The sequence below is a fragment of the Giraffa tippelskirchi genome, chromosome 3 (assembly GCF_054371585.1).
Source record: "Giraffa tippelskirchi isolate mGirTip1 chromosome 3, T2T-mGirTip1v1.2.pri, whole genome shotgun sequence".
Lineage (NCBI taxonomy): Eukaryota > Metazoa > Chordata > Mammalia > Artiodactyla > Giraffidae > Giraffa > Giraffa tippelskirchi.
The window spans coordinates 4,934,188-4,950,184 of record NC_137277.1 but is presented as its reverse complement, the minus strand read 5'-3'; the positions used below and the strand labels follow the sequence as shown (position 1 = coordinate 4,950,184).

Sequence of the window (15,997 nt, the reverse complement as noted above, 5' to 3'; positions counted from 1 at the left end):
GACGAGGAAGGAATCCAGGACAAGGACTCAGGAGCGCCAGTCCTAGACCCCGGAACTGGGATCCCCCGAGAGACCCGGGGAGACCGTGGTGCTCTGTAGCCTCGTGTCCTCCACCATCGTCCATTTGGCCCCGGTCGGTTCACTCAGCACTTGACTGATGTCTCTCCACATACCTTTGCATTGGCTGAACTTGGTCACATGTCGTTGTTTTACTTAAAATATTTATTTATTTGGCTGTGCCAGGTCTTAGTTGCAACTTGTGTGATCTAGATCCCTGAAAGTGTTAGTTACTCAGTCGTGTCTGACTTTACGACCCACCCCATGAACTGTAGCCCGCCTGGCTCCTTGTCCATAGAATTCTCCAGGCGAGAATACTGGAGTGGGCTGCCATTTCCTCCTCCAGGGGTTCTTCCTGACCCAGGGATTGAACCCAGGTCTTCTACTTTGCAGGCAGATTTTTTACCGTCTGAGCCACCTGGTTTCCTGACCAGGTATCAAACCCGGCACCCCTACATTGGCAGCACAGAGTTTTAGCTACTGAACAGGGATGTCCCTGTTTTGTTTTGTTTCTCTAAGTGACTAAGCTTTGGGGTGGCTAAACGCAGCGATAGAAAACTAGAATCAACTCACAGCCTGGGATCCAAGCTCGCCAATGGGCAACTTAAAGCTAAGTCACCCAATTGTGTCCTTCCCAGACTGGCAGAACCACAGTCAACATGCAGACCTGCAAATGTGGGAATAAAGGATTGTGGCTGTAAGATACCGAGTGTTCCCTTGGTTGGTTCATGACACAGTTGTGCCAATAACTGATCAATACAGGGGGATCCAAACCCAGGAAAGACTCACTTTCTAAAAGCCCATTCACCATCCAAAGCCCATTCTTCTTCTTCTTTTTACTTTTATTTTTTACTGCATTTATTGGTTTATTTTTTGGCTGTGCTGGGTCTTTGTTTGCTGCGAGGGTTTTCTCTAGTTGTGGTGAGTGGGGTCTACTCTTGGTTGCAATGCCCGGCTTCTCACTGCGACGGCTTCTCTTGTTGCGGAGCATGGGCTCTGGGCCGAGTGGGCCTCAGCAGTTATGACTTCTAGGCTCTAGAGCACAGGCTCAGCAGTTGTGGTGCCCGGGCTTAGCTGCTCTGTGGCATGAAGGATCTTCCCAGATCAGGGATCGAACTCGTGTCTCTTGCATTGGCAGGTGAATTGCTTACCACTGAGCCACCTGGGGAACCCCCAAAGCCCATCCTTAACCATCTTGTCTTGGACTGTTGTCCCGCAGGCCATGAAACATCCAAGAAATATTGACCTAGGACATTTATATAATTTGATATAGGACACCTATATCCCTAGGTGCCCAAGGACATTCTCTAGGTGCCCAGAAGTGCCCAGAGACCCTTTGTCCAAACTGGGTCCCATTTTATGATCCTTGTTGTAGAGAGCCTTCCATGTTACTGGAAGAAAACAGGAACATAAAACAGCATGGACGATGCTCAGGAATGTTGAAGTAGAGAGAAAAATAAACGATGGAGAGAAAGTGCAAGAAAACAGGCTCGTCCCTTCTGGGTAGGGGGAGTTGCAGGCGACATGGAACATAATACCATCTTTTTCTTTTAATATAAATTTTTTTTTTTGACTGTGTCGGGTCTTAGTTGCATCACGCAGGACCTTTAGTTGCGGCACAGGACTCTCTAGCTGTGCTTGTGGGTTCAGCAGTTGCAGTGCACAGGCTTAGTCGCCCCTCAGCATGAGGGATCTTAGTTCCCCAACCCGGGATGGAACCCTGGGATGCCTTCCCTGCATTGGAAGGCAGATTCTTAACCACTGGACCACCAGCAAAGTCCCAGTACCATCTTGATGAAGTTCGAAAGCAAAGCTAAGCAAGGTGTTTTTAGAGATCCATACACAGGTAGTCAAAGTGCACTGAAAGGGATTAAGAAAACAGAAGTCAAGCGTATTTGTCCTTCTGGGAGCAGAGCGGACTGGGCAAAGAATGTCAGCGGTACCCATCACATTCCAGACCTTGAGGTGGGTGGTGGCGTCCAGGTCGCCTGTTACCTGTAGGTAAGGGTGATGTCTACACAAGAAGCAGTGTAACATCACGCATAGGCGTGTGGACTCCGTCTGCATCTGAATCCTGGTTTGCTGCTCATTTAGGTCCTGGACAGGTGACTTCACCTCCTTGTCCCTTTGTGCCTCATCTCTAATCTCAAGACTGATGACAACCACGCCAGCCTCAGGGACCTTCTGAAGAAGGGTTTCAAACAGTGCCTGTCCCCTAAGTGCAATGAGTGGTGGTTAAATCAGTGAGTTAGAGATGCTATTTTGTACATGCTGTGATTACTCAGTATCCTGGATTGAGTTGGAGAGGCTCCTCATGTGTTCCTTCATCAGTGCAACCCCAATTAAGCATCTGCTCTCAGCCAAACAAGCAGCTTATACAGCTCAGCAGAAATAGGCTGGGGAGTTATGTGGCCCAACACCATTTACTGATTTACAAAGAGTTTGCTGCAGCCTGTGTTATAAACATGCTGCTGTTTCATGCAGGTATCAGGGACGCTTCCCTGGTAGCTCAGACCTGGGTTTGATCCCTGGGTCGGGAAGATCCCCTGGAGGAGGGCATGGCTACCCATTCCAGTGTCCTTGCCTGGAGAATCCCATGGACAGAGGAGCCTGGCGGGCTACACAGTCCACAGGGTCACAAAAGAGTCAGACACGACTGAGTGATTAACACTTTCACACTTTCACTTTTTATCAGGGTCCCAAGGGTTGGGGCAGGCTTCCAGGAGGAAGAGAGTTTCTCTCGGCTACCCCGAGGCCCTCTCTGGGAGTGGAACTGACCCGCAGTGACCGAGGAGGCTGCCTCGCCAGTTGATAGGGGTGATTGTCCGGTGTGTGGGGAGGAGCTGTCTGTGAAGTTCAATAATCAATTTGCCCGAGTTAAACCAGAGACTTGTGTCTCCAGCAGAAGATAAGCTGACATCAAGGAAGGGAGGGGCAGCTCTGACAAACCGGTTGTGAAGGGCAGGCGAGGCCGACTGAGTGTGGATAGTGGCCGTCATTGCTTTATTATGGCAATAATGTTGCCACCAGCATCTGGGGGACCGAGGGAGACAGGCGCCTGCTGTGGGCCTCGGTCGGGGGGCCCCCAGCTAGGCTTCCTTTGCAGTCTGCTGGGCCACCCGGGCAGGCCTTGGGGTCGAGGCGGAAGCTTGGTGACCCTTCCACCATGCCCCTTCCTGAGTGAGCTAGGTGGACCCGGAACAGTGGCAGTGGGCAGGTCTGACCTCTCCATCGAGAGGCAAGGGAAGTCAGCAAAGGACTCGTGGGCAGAGGTGGCTTTCCGGGAAGCAGGGGAGAGAGTCGGCGGTGTGAGGTTAGACTCCGGGAAGAACTTTCTCTCCAAGGAGCATTAATCGGAGCCGCCAGCATCTGCTGAGTGATTGCTGTGTGCCCAGCACTGGGTATTTGACGTGAATGCACTCATTCCTATAACCACGGTGTAGGCACTTTTATTATCCCGTTACATTGCTGTTGTTCAGTCATGTCCCAATGTTTGTGACCCCATGAACTGCAGCCCTCCAGGCTCCTCTGTCCATGGAATTCTCCAGGCAACATTACTGAAGTGGGTAGCCATTCTCTCCTCCAGGGGATCTTCCCGACCCTGGGATCGAACCTGGGTCTCCCACATTACAGACAGATTCTTCGCAGTCTGAGCCACCAGGGAAGCCCTTATCTCTTGAAAGAGCTCATTAAACTTGGCAGTGATCATGAGATGGTGACTGGGGACCATCCCTGCTCACCTTGGCTTTATTAAATTGAGGTCCAGGGAGGGTGAGAGTCTAGTGTAAGACCATTCCACTAGTGAGCCACAAACAGAGTGAGGAGAAAACAAAACCCAGACACAACCTCCCAAACCCTCAACCCATCAAGGCTGGCAGAGACCCTAAGACAAACTGAAGGGTGCCCGAAACCTTGGTATGGAAATTACTTGGCCAGTCTGCTAACTGGGCTTCCCTGGTAGCTCAGCTGGTAAAGAATCTGCCTGCAATGCAGGAGACCCCTGTTCAGTTCCTGGATTGGGAAGATCCCCTGGAGAAGGGATAAGCTACCCACTCCAGTGTTCTGGCCTGGAGAATTCCATGGACAGAGGAGCCTGGTGGGCTACAGTCCATGGGGTTGCAAAGAGTTGGACATGATTGAGTGACTTTCAACAAAGGTCCGTCTAGTCAAGGCTATGGTTTTTGCCGTAGTCCTATATGGATGTGAGAGTTGGACTATAAAGAAAGCTGAGTGCAAAAGGATTGATGCTTTTGAACTGTGGTGTTGGAGAAGACTCTTGAGAGTCCCTTGGACTGCAAGGAGATCCAACCAGTCCATCCTAAAGGAGATCAGTCCTGGGTGTTCATTGGAAGGACTGATGTTGAAGCTGAAACTCCAGTACTTTGGCCACCTGATGTGAAGAGCTGACTCATTTGAAAAGACTCTGATGCTGGGAAAGATTGAAGGTGGGAGGAGAAGGGGATACAGAGGATGAGATGGTTGGATGGCATCACTGACTCAATGGACATGAGTTTGGGTAAACTCTGGGAGTTGGTGATGGACAGGGAGGCCTGGCGTGCTGCAGTTCATGGGGTTGCAAGGAGTTGGACACAACTGAGTGACTGAACTGAACTGAACTGAGAGATTTTTACTTTCAGTCTGCTAACTGGTCAGGCAGTGACTCAGGGATGCTGATTTGACTGATACACGTCTTCTGTGATTTCTGTCTCCATAGTCAGAAGGAGACCAGGAGATTGTCACACACGTGTGGGTGTAGGTCTAGGATTCCCCCCTTCCCTCATCCTGGAAGGATGGGTGGGTTTCTGGAACTGTCACAGGTTAAGGGACTGATGGATGCCATCTGCAGAAGTAGAGGGGACCTGGGCTGCAGATTCGGTTCTGAGACAGAGATCCAGGGCAGGATTTCCCAAGCTCCGTGACCTCGGGGCTGGAGCATTCTGTGTCTTGGGAGCTGTCTTGGGTGTTGGAGTGTGTTTAGACAAATCCTGGCCCTTCTCGCCACTAAATGCCGGTACCAGTCCCATCCTCCACTGTGACAATCCAGACTGTCTCTAGACATTGCCTGGTGTCCCCAGTAGGAGGGGACAGAAGTCACCTCTGGAAAGGAGCCACTGGTATGGATATTTTAAAAAATTGGGGGTTAGGCCAGCCACCGGCCAGCCTCTAATCCCTCCAGCTTCTCCATCCGTCCACATACTGCCTACCTGTTCAGTAGGAGTTGTGATGACTGGGAACCAGGCCATTTGCTGTGGGAGCCAGGAGGCAGGTAAAACTCACACCCGGTCTCACAGCATCTCTCCTCCACCAGCAAATGGAGCAGCAGGTGATCATTTCCAGAAGCAGGCCATGCCTGGGCGGCTGGGGGCCTGGGTGCTGGAGAGATGGGGCGTTCCTTCCTGGCCTCTCAAAGTCCTCTTTCTCTGCGAATGGCCAGCTGAGACCTGAGTCCACTCTGCAGGCAAGGACGCACCAGTCGCACAAACGCCCCTCTGTCCTTCCTCCAAGGGGAGCGTCCCCTCCTCTGCCCCCTCCCGCTCCCCTTCTTGAGACTCGCCTTTTGTTCCCTCCTGCTCCTCCGCAGGTCCCCTTGCCCGGCCATGGCCCGCCCCTCCCGCCCTCCCCCAGGCCGGTACACCTGACTTATTTATTTATTTACGGCTCGAGTGTTTGAGCTGAGGGTTAGTTCGGGTCTATTAAGCTTGCTGCTTTTCCTGCCTGGGAGCCCGGGTAATGAGTAACCATAGCGTGCTACAGGCAGCTGTCTGGGACAAACCCAGAGCCTCCTCGGGAGCCACATAAGGCCGCGTTTGTTCTGCCCCTTCTCAATAGCTCCTTGTGCGGGAGGCAGGGTGATGGGCGGGCGGGAGGGAGGCAGAGAGAGAGGCAGAAAGAGACGGGCACTGAATCATGGCACTTTCGACAGTTCCTCTCCTCTTGTCCGCCTCCCCTCGCCTCCCCCCGCCCCCACTGCCGTGGACTTGAGACCCTCGGGCTCTTCTCCCTGACCCCGTGAACCTGCGGATAGGCTCCTCCAAACCTCGTGGGGTGCTTTTGGGTGCGTTGTGGATGACACGGAGTCCAAGGGCTGCTGTTTCGCACGGTGGGGGGCAGTTCAGGTGTGCCCTGGGTCTCCCTGACTGTGCGGATGGACACAGTAACCTCTTGTCTCAACTTCGTCTCATGATCCAATAACTCTCTAGCTATCTCTTCCTGACCTTGTGTGCCTGGTTGCGCTATAAAGCTGTTTGGAAAGTGCTTTCATAAAGCAGCCCCAAGTCTGTTATGGGGCTAGTCATCAGCTCCACCAGCAGTGTGGGGCTCATTAGGGCTATACCTGATTTGCATCATTAAATAGAAAGAGAGACAGACCCAGAAATGGATCGCCCACTTGGCCTTTGGAAAATCTCCCAAGTGACAGGCACATCTGCTCATTCTGCACACGGGTATTAAACACCTACATCGAACTGGCCGCCCAGCGAGTTCCTAGGGGCGACCACAGACATGAACAGGGTGTGATCTTCTGCCTTGAGTGTACAGTGTAGAAGGGAAGAGGAAAGAGGCCATGTCCTGGGATTATGGTTACGAGGTAGAATGGGACAAATGCCCCAAGAGAGGTGGTGGTTCTTTAGTCACTCAGTCGTGTCCGATTCCACCAGGCTCCTCTGTCCATAGAATTCTCCAGGCAAGAATCGTGGAGTGGGTAGCCATGCCCTCCTCCAGGGGATCTTCCCAACCCAGGGATTGAACCCACGTCTTTTGCATTTGCAGGCAGATTCTTTACCTGCTGAGCCACCAGGGGAGCCCCTCCTAAGAGAGGTACAAGCAAAATATCTCGGAGGGTGGAGAAGGGAAAGGTCAGAATCTTTGGGGAACATGAGGAAAGGCTGGGTTCCAGGAAGTAAGGGTGGAGGGTGGCCCCTCCTCAGGCAAAGGAAGAGTTTTAACAGAGAAATCAAGGTGGGCAAGCACGGGGCGTATGTGGGGACCAGGGAGGGGCTGGGTTGGGGATTAGGGAGGGGCTGGGTTGCTTAAGTCGTGGGCAGATGAATCAAGAGCCGAGGTATGTTTTAGATGAATCAAGCTATGCTGTGTACGATGCATTTGAAAGCAAATATGTTAGCCGTGTTGAAACCAGTTAGAAGAAGATGCCAGTGGTCCAACAGAGCAAAATGAGAAAAGGTAGGACAGGTGAGATGCTGAAGCCTAGGATAATGTAGAGCTTAGCAGCTGATGGAGAGAGCAGGGGAAGTGGCCCCGAGTGACCAGGAGGACAGAACTGGGGAGATGGACCGAGTCAGAAGGTCAAGGGAAGGACCGCAGCTGAGGAGCAGGATAGGAGTGTGGTTCGGACCTCTGAGTTGGAGAGTCTGTAATTGAAAGTGGGGACCAGCTGCTCACTGCTCAAAGCCATTTAAGAGGCCAGGTTGGTAGAAAGGAAAGTTTGCTTTATTTTGGATGCTGGCTGCTGGGGTGGGCAGACGGAAGCCTGTCCAAAGGCTGGTCCTCCCCACTGATGATCAGAGGACAGGAGCTTTTATGGCGGTGGGGGGCGGGGGGCTACAGGCAGAAACAGCACAGTCAGCTCAGACAGTCATCTTGAAATTGAGCATCTGTGGACTGACTAGCTCCCTGACCAGGGATTGAACCCACAACCCCTGCTGTGGAAGGTGAAGTCTTAACCACTGACCTGCCAGGGAAGTCCCTGCACTGGTTTTCAAAGTCACCTTGCAAAATAAGGAGGGACAGAAAAGATTTTCCCCACGTTTGAGATGGAGTGAACAGGTCCAGAAAGGTTGAGTCCCTTCTCTAAGATCACCCAGCAGAGTCAGTACCAGAGTGGGCTAGGCGTTCAGACTTCAGCCTGGAGCAGTCAACATGACTGTTTAGTTAGGGACACCTTCTGAGTGAGTGACGCAAACTCCGAAATAACTCAGGAGTTTAAACAGTGAAGAATGTACTTCTTCACCTAGCAAGATGTCTAGTGGTAAGACAGGGTCTGGGACCAGTGGGTTCAGTGCAGGATCAGTGATGTCACCGGGGACCCCTGTTCTTTCATTTCAGCTCTCCCAGCACCAGGGATGCCTTCATTCTGAGGCTGGTCACTGGCTTGGGTGCAAATGACTGCTACTGGCAATCAAGGCTGCATGCTTCCCTGTGCACAAAGGAAACGAGAAAAAAAACTCATCCAAAAGTGGAATATGTCTATACCCCAGGTGGTTCAGTGGTAAAGAATCCACTTGGCAATGCAGGAGACATGGGTTCTATCCCTGGGTTAGGAAGATCCCCTGGAGAAGAAAATGGCAACCCACTCCAGTATTCTTGTCTGGGGAATCCCCGTGGACAGAGGAGCCTGGTGGGCTATAGTCTGTGGGGTCACAAAGCCTCCTCCTTCCTGGGGGGTGTGTAGGAGCAGTGGGTGAGGCTGAGACATTTTCCCAGCACAGTTTAATCAATCTCCCACTCATCTAACTTGCTCCCTGGAGAAGAAGACAGGACTGAAGGGAGACGGGAGGGCATCTCCGGTGAAGATTTGGACCAGAGCTTTGAGATGGTTTGCATCACAAAACTTCTTGCGAAATCAGGGTAGGGCTTCCTGCTAATCCTCGGAGTAGCCCAGGGCCAGTCCCAAGCTCTGATTTCCCCACCACAGGCATGTTGGGATCCCTTTGAGCAATGCCGAATTCGATTTTGTGAGTTCTTTGAAAAAGAGAAAGGCATGTTCTTAGATAGGTCCCAAGGTAGGTCCCCATGTTCTTAGATAGGTCCCAAGATAGGTCCCCATGTTCTTAGATAGTTTCTGTTACCTTGGCCTGTCACACCTGGGTGTCTGGGGCTTTCTGAAGCCACTGCATTCTCAGGGGAAGATGTGGGTTCTGGGTCAAGCAGCTTCTTGCCCTCCTGAGAGGTGAGCTGGCAGCTGCATCTTACCTGGAGTGATGCTGTCTCACACCTGTGCTGATGTCCACACTCAGAAGAGTGTAGCTATGCTGCTTTCCTTCCTGGTCATCTCCCTTGCGTGTGCCTTTTCCCTACATCTTAGCCTTTGCCTTAGTCACTTCTACATCATCCTCTATTTTTTATTTCCTTTTTTTTTAAAAAAGAAATATTTTGGCTGTGCCCCCAGGGCATGTGGGATTTTATTTCCTGGACCAGGGATCGAACCCATGGCCCCTGCATTGGAAGCACAGAGTCTCAACCACTGGACCACGAGGGAAGTCCCCCTGTGTCTTTTTGTTTAGCTATTTCCTAACCATTCATTCCAGAATCAGGTCAGACACAGGCCCTCTGGGCCCCTTGGCTATTGCCCCCAGACTGGTTAGGTGCTTGTGGTCCCTGTGTGTGTTCTGTTGCTCAGTGGTGTCCGACTTTCTATGGCCCCACGGACTGTAGCCCACCAGGCTCCTCTATCCATGGGATTTTCCAGGCAAGAATAATGGAGTGGGTTGCCATTTCTTGCTCTAGGGGATCTTCCTGACCTAGGGATCCAACTCGAGTCTCCTGCATCTCCTGCATTGTCAGGAGGATTCTTTACAACTGTGCCACCTAGGAAGCCCTGCCCATGGTCCATGAAGTCTCTTTAACGTCCCTGCAGTTATCAGGATAACTCTAGCCTCCTCTGGCCTGACTCTTGCTTTCCTCCCCCCAGTATATGCAAGCGTTGAATGAAGGAGAGGCTACTGCAGAAACTGAAGCCTGAATGACAACGGGCAGCGGCAGCTCCAGAATTTTAATCTAGGTGGGCCTCAGGGTGGCAAGTGGTTCATCACTTAAGGTTAGGGATGGGGAGATAAGTCTACCCTGTAGGGTCACCTCCCTCTGCAACCCTATGAAAGGGATAGTCGATCAGTTGTGTCCGACTCTTTGTGAGCCCGTGGACTGTAGTCCGCCAGGCTCCTCTGTCCATGGAATTCTCCAGGCCAGAATAGTTGTTCTCTTCTCCAGGGGATCTTCCCAACCCAGGGACCGAACCCAGAAAGCAGATGTTAATATCCTCCATCTGTGCCAGATGAAAAATCTGAGGCAAACATGCTAACTGCAACCCGATGGTCACACAGCAACTCGTTGATGGCAAACATGGTTGCAACTAGCTAGGTTTGTCTGACTCCAGGGTAACTGGGAGATGGGGGGTGGGGGTGGGGGGGTTCACCCTGGGCAGAATTTAGCTTGGCATGTCCCACCTTATGGGCTTCCTAGGTGGCTCAGTGGGAAAGAATCCGCCTGCTAATGTAGGAGACTCGGATTCAATCCCTGAGTCAACAAGATCCCCCGGAGGACGAAATGGCAACCCGCTCCAGTATTCTTCCCTGGAGAATCCCATGGACAGAGGAGCCTGGTGTGCTACCGTCCTTAGGGTGGGAGGGAGTCACACATGACTGGGGGACTAAGCACACCCACGGGTCCCACTTGATGCACAAAGGCCGGCCTAGACCTAAGGGAGCTGACAGTGAAGCTGGAATCCTAGCCTGGTCTCGGAAGTTAGGGCCCAGGGAAGGACTCCCATCATTCCTAAGGTACTCTGCGTTTGTTGGCTGGAAGTTCAGTTCAGTTCAGTCGCTCAGTCGTGTCCGACTCTTTGCAACCCCATGGACTGCAGCACGCCAGGCCTCCCTGTCCATCACCAACTCCCGGAGCTCACTCAAACTCATGTCCATTGAGTCGGTGATGCCATCCAGCCATCTCATCCTCTGTCGTCCCCTTCTCCTCCCGCCTTCAACCTGTCCCAGCATCAGGGTCTCTTTAGACAGAACTCCATCTCCCGGGAAGCAGTTCGGCTCCGCCCCGCCCCCTGGGCGCGCTCCGCCCGCCCCGCCCCGGCCCGGCCGCTATATAAGGGCCGGATGGTACAGTGTAGAGAGCGCGGTGGCTCGGGCGCGGAGCTGCGATCACGAGTACGTTTACCCTGCAGCGGACAGCGGTGGCTCGGCGCTTCTTACCTGCGTCTCTCTCGCCGGCCGGGCGCCCGCGCCACGCCGCCCGGGCCCCGCGCACCTGCAGACCCGAGAACCATAGTGCCCCTGGTGCTTCTCCGGGCTTGGCAGAGGGGTTCCCGGCGGGGGTTTCTGGGGTCGCGCTGGTGATACGCGGTGAAGAAAGACGAGCTGCTGCGTCCTGGCTGGGTGTTCTCCAAGCGCGGGGAGGCGGGCTGCCATCGTCGGGGTCGGCAGGGCGCCGCTGGGGAGCCCGGGCCGGCGAACCCGCGCGCGATCTCCGCGGGTCCCGGCCGCCGACGCCGGGACGGCCGGCTCTTTGGCCTTGGATGGAAATGGGGAAGGAGCCTCCGGACCCTCTACCGTGGATTACTTGGTGCATCCCGGCCGGGCTTGATGACCCACGACCTCGTCTCCATCCGTGGATTGGTGCGTGCTACCCAGCAGTCGGGTCGCTTCCCTGGAGGTAAGTCTCCTCGCGATTCGGGGAAGAGGGGATATAATATGACCCCCTACATCGCTTTATGAAGGTCTTGCGGTTGAGGTTTTTGTTCTTGTAATTGACATCTTCTCAGAGGCCGTTTTAGCCATCGTCTGCCTCCAGGCGGAGCGGATTCCCCGTGGTCATCGCCTACCCTGGGCGCCCCTGCTCATCGCCCTTCCAACGCCGCCTAGCCGCCGGCCGCTCCGCGGGACAGGGCCACGGCCTGGGGAGAGGTCCGCGTCCTCGGGGTCCCCGCCCGACCCCTTGGCACTTACTACCTTCTCAGCACGTCGCGCTGCGGGGCAGTTACCTCGGTGAGCTCGCGACATCTGCTCGCCGGCGACCCAGAGTGCGATCGAGAGGCAGCGCTTGGCGTGTCTCTCCCCGTGTGGGAGAGGGGGGGATGTCTCCGGTCCCCCGTCCTGGTCGCCGATGAGCGGCTTTACTGCAAGGACCGCGCCACCCATCAGGGGGTTCACTGAATGGGTGAGAGGTGTCAGGAATTCCCTCCAATGCTACTAATCCCCCCCTCCCCCAACCAATGCAGATTGTTAGTGGAAGAGGTTTCCTCCCCAGCCTCAGGAGCGGGGGCTTCCGCTTGAGTCCTGAACTGAAAGCAAACTGCTTCTGCATCCACAGCTCCTCTCTCTCCTCCTCCTTTTGTGCCGGCGCCTTTCAGAGCAGCGCCCTGCCTTGTCACCAAGTAGGCTCCGAGTACTTGTTTGTTGAGTGAATGACTGAGCCAGGCCACCTTGATGTATGGATTAACCTGGGGCCTCCTTTCACTTTTCCTTTGGCACTTGGCCTCAACTCCTGTGACTTTTCCCCTGAAGACGGTTTCCTGGGGGTGCTTTCCCTGGTGGGGATTCCCTCCCTTCCCTCCTCCAGCCCTGTCGGCAATCTGTTTGTGATGGTCCGTTTCCTGTCCAGCGGTCCCCTCTGCATAGAACGCATCTGGGAGCTGTCACGGGTCCCGCTTGGGTGCCAGTTCCTCCCGTGAGCACGTGCTTGGGAAGGTGGGAGAACCAGGCGCCGCTGGAAGAAAAAAGATGATGTGTTGGTTCTGCTCCTCCTCTGGGAGCAGTGTTCTGGCCACACCCGGGTCCCTGGCACTGCCTACCTGATGCAGGGTGTACCCTGTGCTCCTGCCCACCCTCTCTGGGAAAGGAGCTGTTGAAATTGTCCCACTGATGGCCTGGAAGCCCACCTCTGCACCCCCATCTGATTTTTAAAAGTAATCTGCTGTCCTCTGTCTTTTATAGAAAACTACAAAAAAAAATTGCAAAATGCAGGAAACACCCATTTCCCACAGTAATGCTGGCAATTTGACATATTTCCTCACTGCTGAAACCCCTGCAATGTATACAACATTGGTTCCTGCTCTATCCCCCACCTCGCTTTTTTTTGAACATTTCCCCACATAATGACTGTATTCGCTGCAGACACTGAATCATAGTTTGCGTGACAATTCTCCCATTGTTGGACACCGAGGTATTTCCAAATTTTTACCCTTTGAAGTCATGCATTGGTGAGTGTCTTTTGTACATAAGGATTTGTCCACATTTTGAATTATTTCCTTTGGAAAATTCCCAGAAGTCACTCTTTGCTCTAAATCAGTCATGCCTAAAATAAAAGGAGTGCCCTTCTTGATGGACCTTTACCAGGTGGGCTTGGAGGAAGACTGCAGCTGGGAGCCAGGATACAGTAGGAGCCCAGACAGTGCTCACTGAGTGAGTGCAGTGTTTTGTTGCCTTTTGTTTTTCCTAAAGCAAAGAATTGATCAGCAATGGCTATGAGACTAACTTAAAATTTGCCTTCAGGGCTGGGATTGAAATTATTTTAGAAATACCAGAGATTAAGATTTACGAGGAAGCTGGATTTAAAATGCTGCCCTTTTACAAATTATTACTAACTGTTTAAAAAACTCGTTTATTTAGATTTATTTTTGGCTGTGCTGGGTCTTTGTTGCTGGGCAGGCTTTTCTCTAGTTGCTGTGAGTGGGGGCTACCCTCTAGTCATGGTACGTGGGATTCTCATTGCGGTGCTTCTCTTGTTGTGGAGCCCAGGCTCCGGGTGTGTGGGCTCAGTAGTTGTGGCTTCTGGGCTCTGGGCACAGGCTCAATAGTTGCAGCGCGTGGGCTTAGCTTCTCCGAGGCATGTGGGATCCTCTTGGGATCAGGGAACGAACCCGTGTCTCCTGCACTGGCAGGTGGATTCTTTATCATTGAGCCACAAGGGAAGCCCTATTATCAACTTTCAATTTTGATGGAAGTCTAGATTTTGGGGAAAGTTGCAAAAATAATACACGGAGTTCCCTTATACCCTTCACCTAGCCTCCTTGTGTGTTAATATCTTATAGATCCACAGTGAGATGATCCGAGCAAGGATTAATAGTAATAGAATACTTTGAATCTATCTTTAGGCCTTATTCACATTTTCCCAGTTGTCCCAGTAATGTCTTTTTTTCTGGTCCACGATCTGTGTCAGGATCCTAAATGGCAGAAAGTGCTGTCATGTAAAAACGTGAATATTGAGAGTGATTCAGCAGGCTGTCTTCTTTAAAAACCACTTACTTGAGGGATGATTGACATAAAAAAAGCCATACGTGTTTCATGTCGATAACTCGGTGAGTTTGGTCATAAATGTACACTGTGAAACTGACACCACAGTCCATGCCATAAACATACCCATCACCTCCAAAATTTTCTTCCACCCTCTTATTTACTGTTTTATCATTTTTTGACAGCAAAAGCAGTTAACAGAAGAGCTATCCTCTTAGCAAATTTTCAAATGTCCAGTGCCTACATACTCAGTCACTCAGTTGTGTCTGACTCTTTGCGACCCCATGGACTGTAGTCCGCCAGGCTCCTCTGTCCCTGAGATTTTTCAGGCAGGAATACTGGAGTGGGTTGCCATTTCCTCCTTCAGGGGATCATCCTGGCCCAGGAGTCAAACCTGCGGCTCCTTCGGCTCCTGCATTGCAGACGGATTCTATACCATTGAGCCATCAGGGAGGCCCTCAAGTATCCAATACAGGATCATTGACCGTAGGCGCTGTGCTTTGCGGGGAGTGCTAAAGCTTGTGCATCTTGGCAGACCGTCTTTATTTTGGAGGTTTAAAATTGAGAAGTCTGTTCCATCTTCTCCCGCAGGTTAACTTGCCCCCTCCTCCCTATTTATGGCCGGCAGGGCAGATGAGCCCCTCTAGGGTGTAGAGGGGAGAGGACTCTTGATCATGAGCGAGTGGAGCATCTCCATCTACCCTCTCCTTCCTCTGTGGACCTTCCCTGGGAGTGAGTGCTTCCAGTAGAAGTTGGGTTACAGCCTGATCTGTCCTGACCTGTCATGGGGGGTGGGGAGGAGATGGAGGGTGTCATCTGGGTTGCGTGAGAGCCCGCCGCCAAGCCTGGAACCCCCCATTGTCAGGGAGTCCGGGGTGCACTGCCTGGAGGGTGACTCACGCCGCCTGAGCAGCAGGTGTGTCAGCTGCTAAGTGTGCAAACCCAGTAAGGCAGAGTTTCCTGGTGATCCGAGCAGGTCTAAAGGAACACAGGCTGCAGTTCGTTCCTCGGGATGGAATGAAGTTTTCATCCAGCCGTCTTGGGCTGCAGAGGGGTCCCCCTCTTCTTTCGGGGTGAGCAGAGCCAGCCTGGAGGGGTGTTTGGAAGCGACCGCTGTGAATGGAAGCTGGCCCAGCGTCTTTGCATAAGAGAGCCCTTGTGTGGAGTTGAGGAGCTCCATGAAAGAGTTCCTTCTCCCTGCATCAGAGACCGCAGCAGCCCAGAGCTTCCCCCGACAATACACACGCAAACCTGGGCTGTCTTCTCCAGGTGCGGCTGGTTGCCTGCACGTAGAGAGGTGATGTTTGCTTGGGATGAGGAAGTTTTGAGGTTACTTAACTCTCAACTAGACAAGTTTCTGTCATCCTGATAGAGTTTCTCGGTTACTGTCAGGGTCGCCTAGACTTGATTTTTCTTATGCTCCCGAGCAGCCTTCCTATTATAGCTTGTAAACGGAAAGATGGTCATCCCCTCTCCCCCCCACCCCGCCCCAGGGCCCTGGCACAGACGTGTTCTCTCACCAGCCAGCTCCAGTGAGGATCATAACAGGAAGTCTCGGTGGGAGAGGGCTTCGGGATGCTGGAGCTAAACAGTCCTGCCTGGAATAGCCCTCTGTCTACACCCGCCTTCTTCCTCTGCTCGGTGACTCCTAGAGGGCCCTCCCTGCCAGCTCTTCCCAGACCAACTGCTCCCAAGGAGTGTCCCCCTGGCCTGTACCCTGTGGTTTGCATAAAAAATGAATTGCTTGGCGAATTTGGTTTAAAAAAAAAATGACTATTCTTAGCAACCATCCCACCCTCCCCTACCTTTAGAGGTTCTGTTTTGGTAAGTGGGGGGTGGGGATGGTGCTCAGAGATGTGCATTTTTAACCAGCTCCCTGGGCCACAGATGGACACTTGAAGAAACAGGGAGTTGGTTGACTTCTTGGCCAGCTACAACCGGAATTGAGCCTTTTCCCTCTCAAGGGT

General features: G+C 52.7%; 1 protein-coding gene across 7 annotated transcripts in view; it reads left to right on the top strand.

Moving 5' to 3' along the window:
• Positions 1 to 10,908: 10,908 nt before the first annotated feature.
• The window catches only part of LOC145542457 (uncharacterized), a 209,578-nt gene continuing 204,489 nt past the window's right edge, over positions 10,909 to 15,997 (top strand). For 6 of the 7 annotated variants that reach the window (XR_014079863.1, XR_014079865.1, XR_014079862.1 and 3 more), the window contains exon 1: positions 10,909 to 11,451. The gene's annotated coding sequence lies outside the window, so the exon portion shown is untranslated. Of the gene's footprint in view, positions 11,452 to 11,560; positions 11,784 to 15,997 lie in introns of all 7 variants that reach the window. The other variant, XR_014079861.1, reaches the window with a different exon arrangement.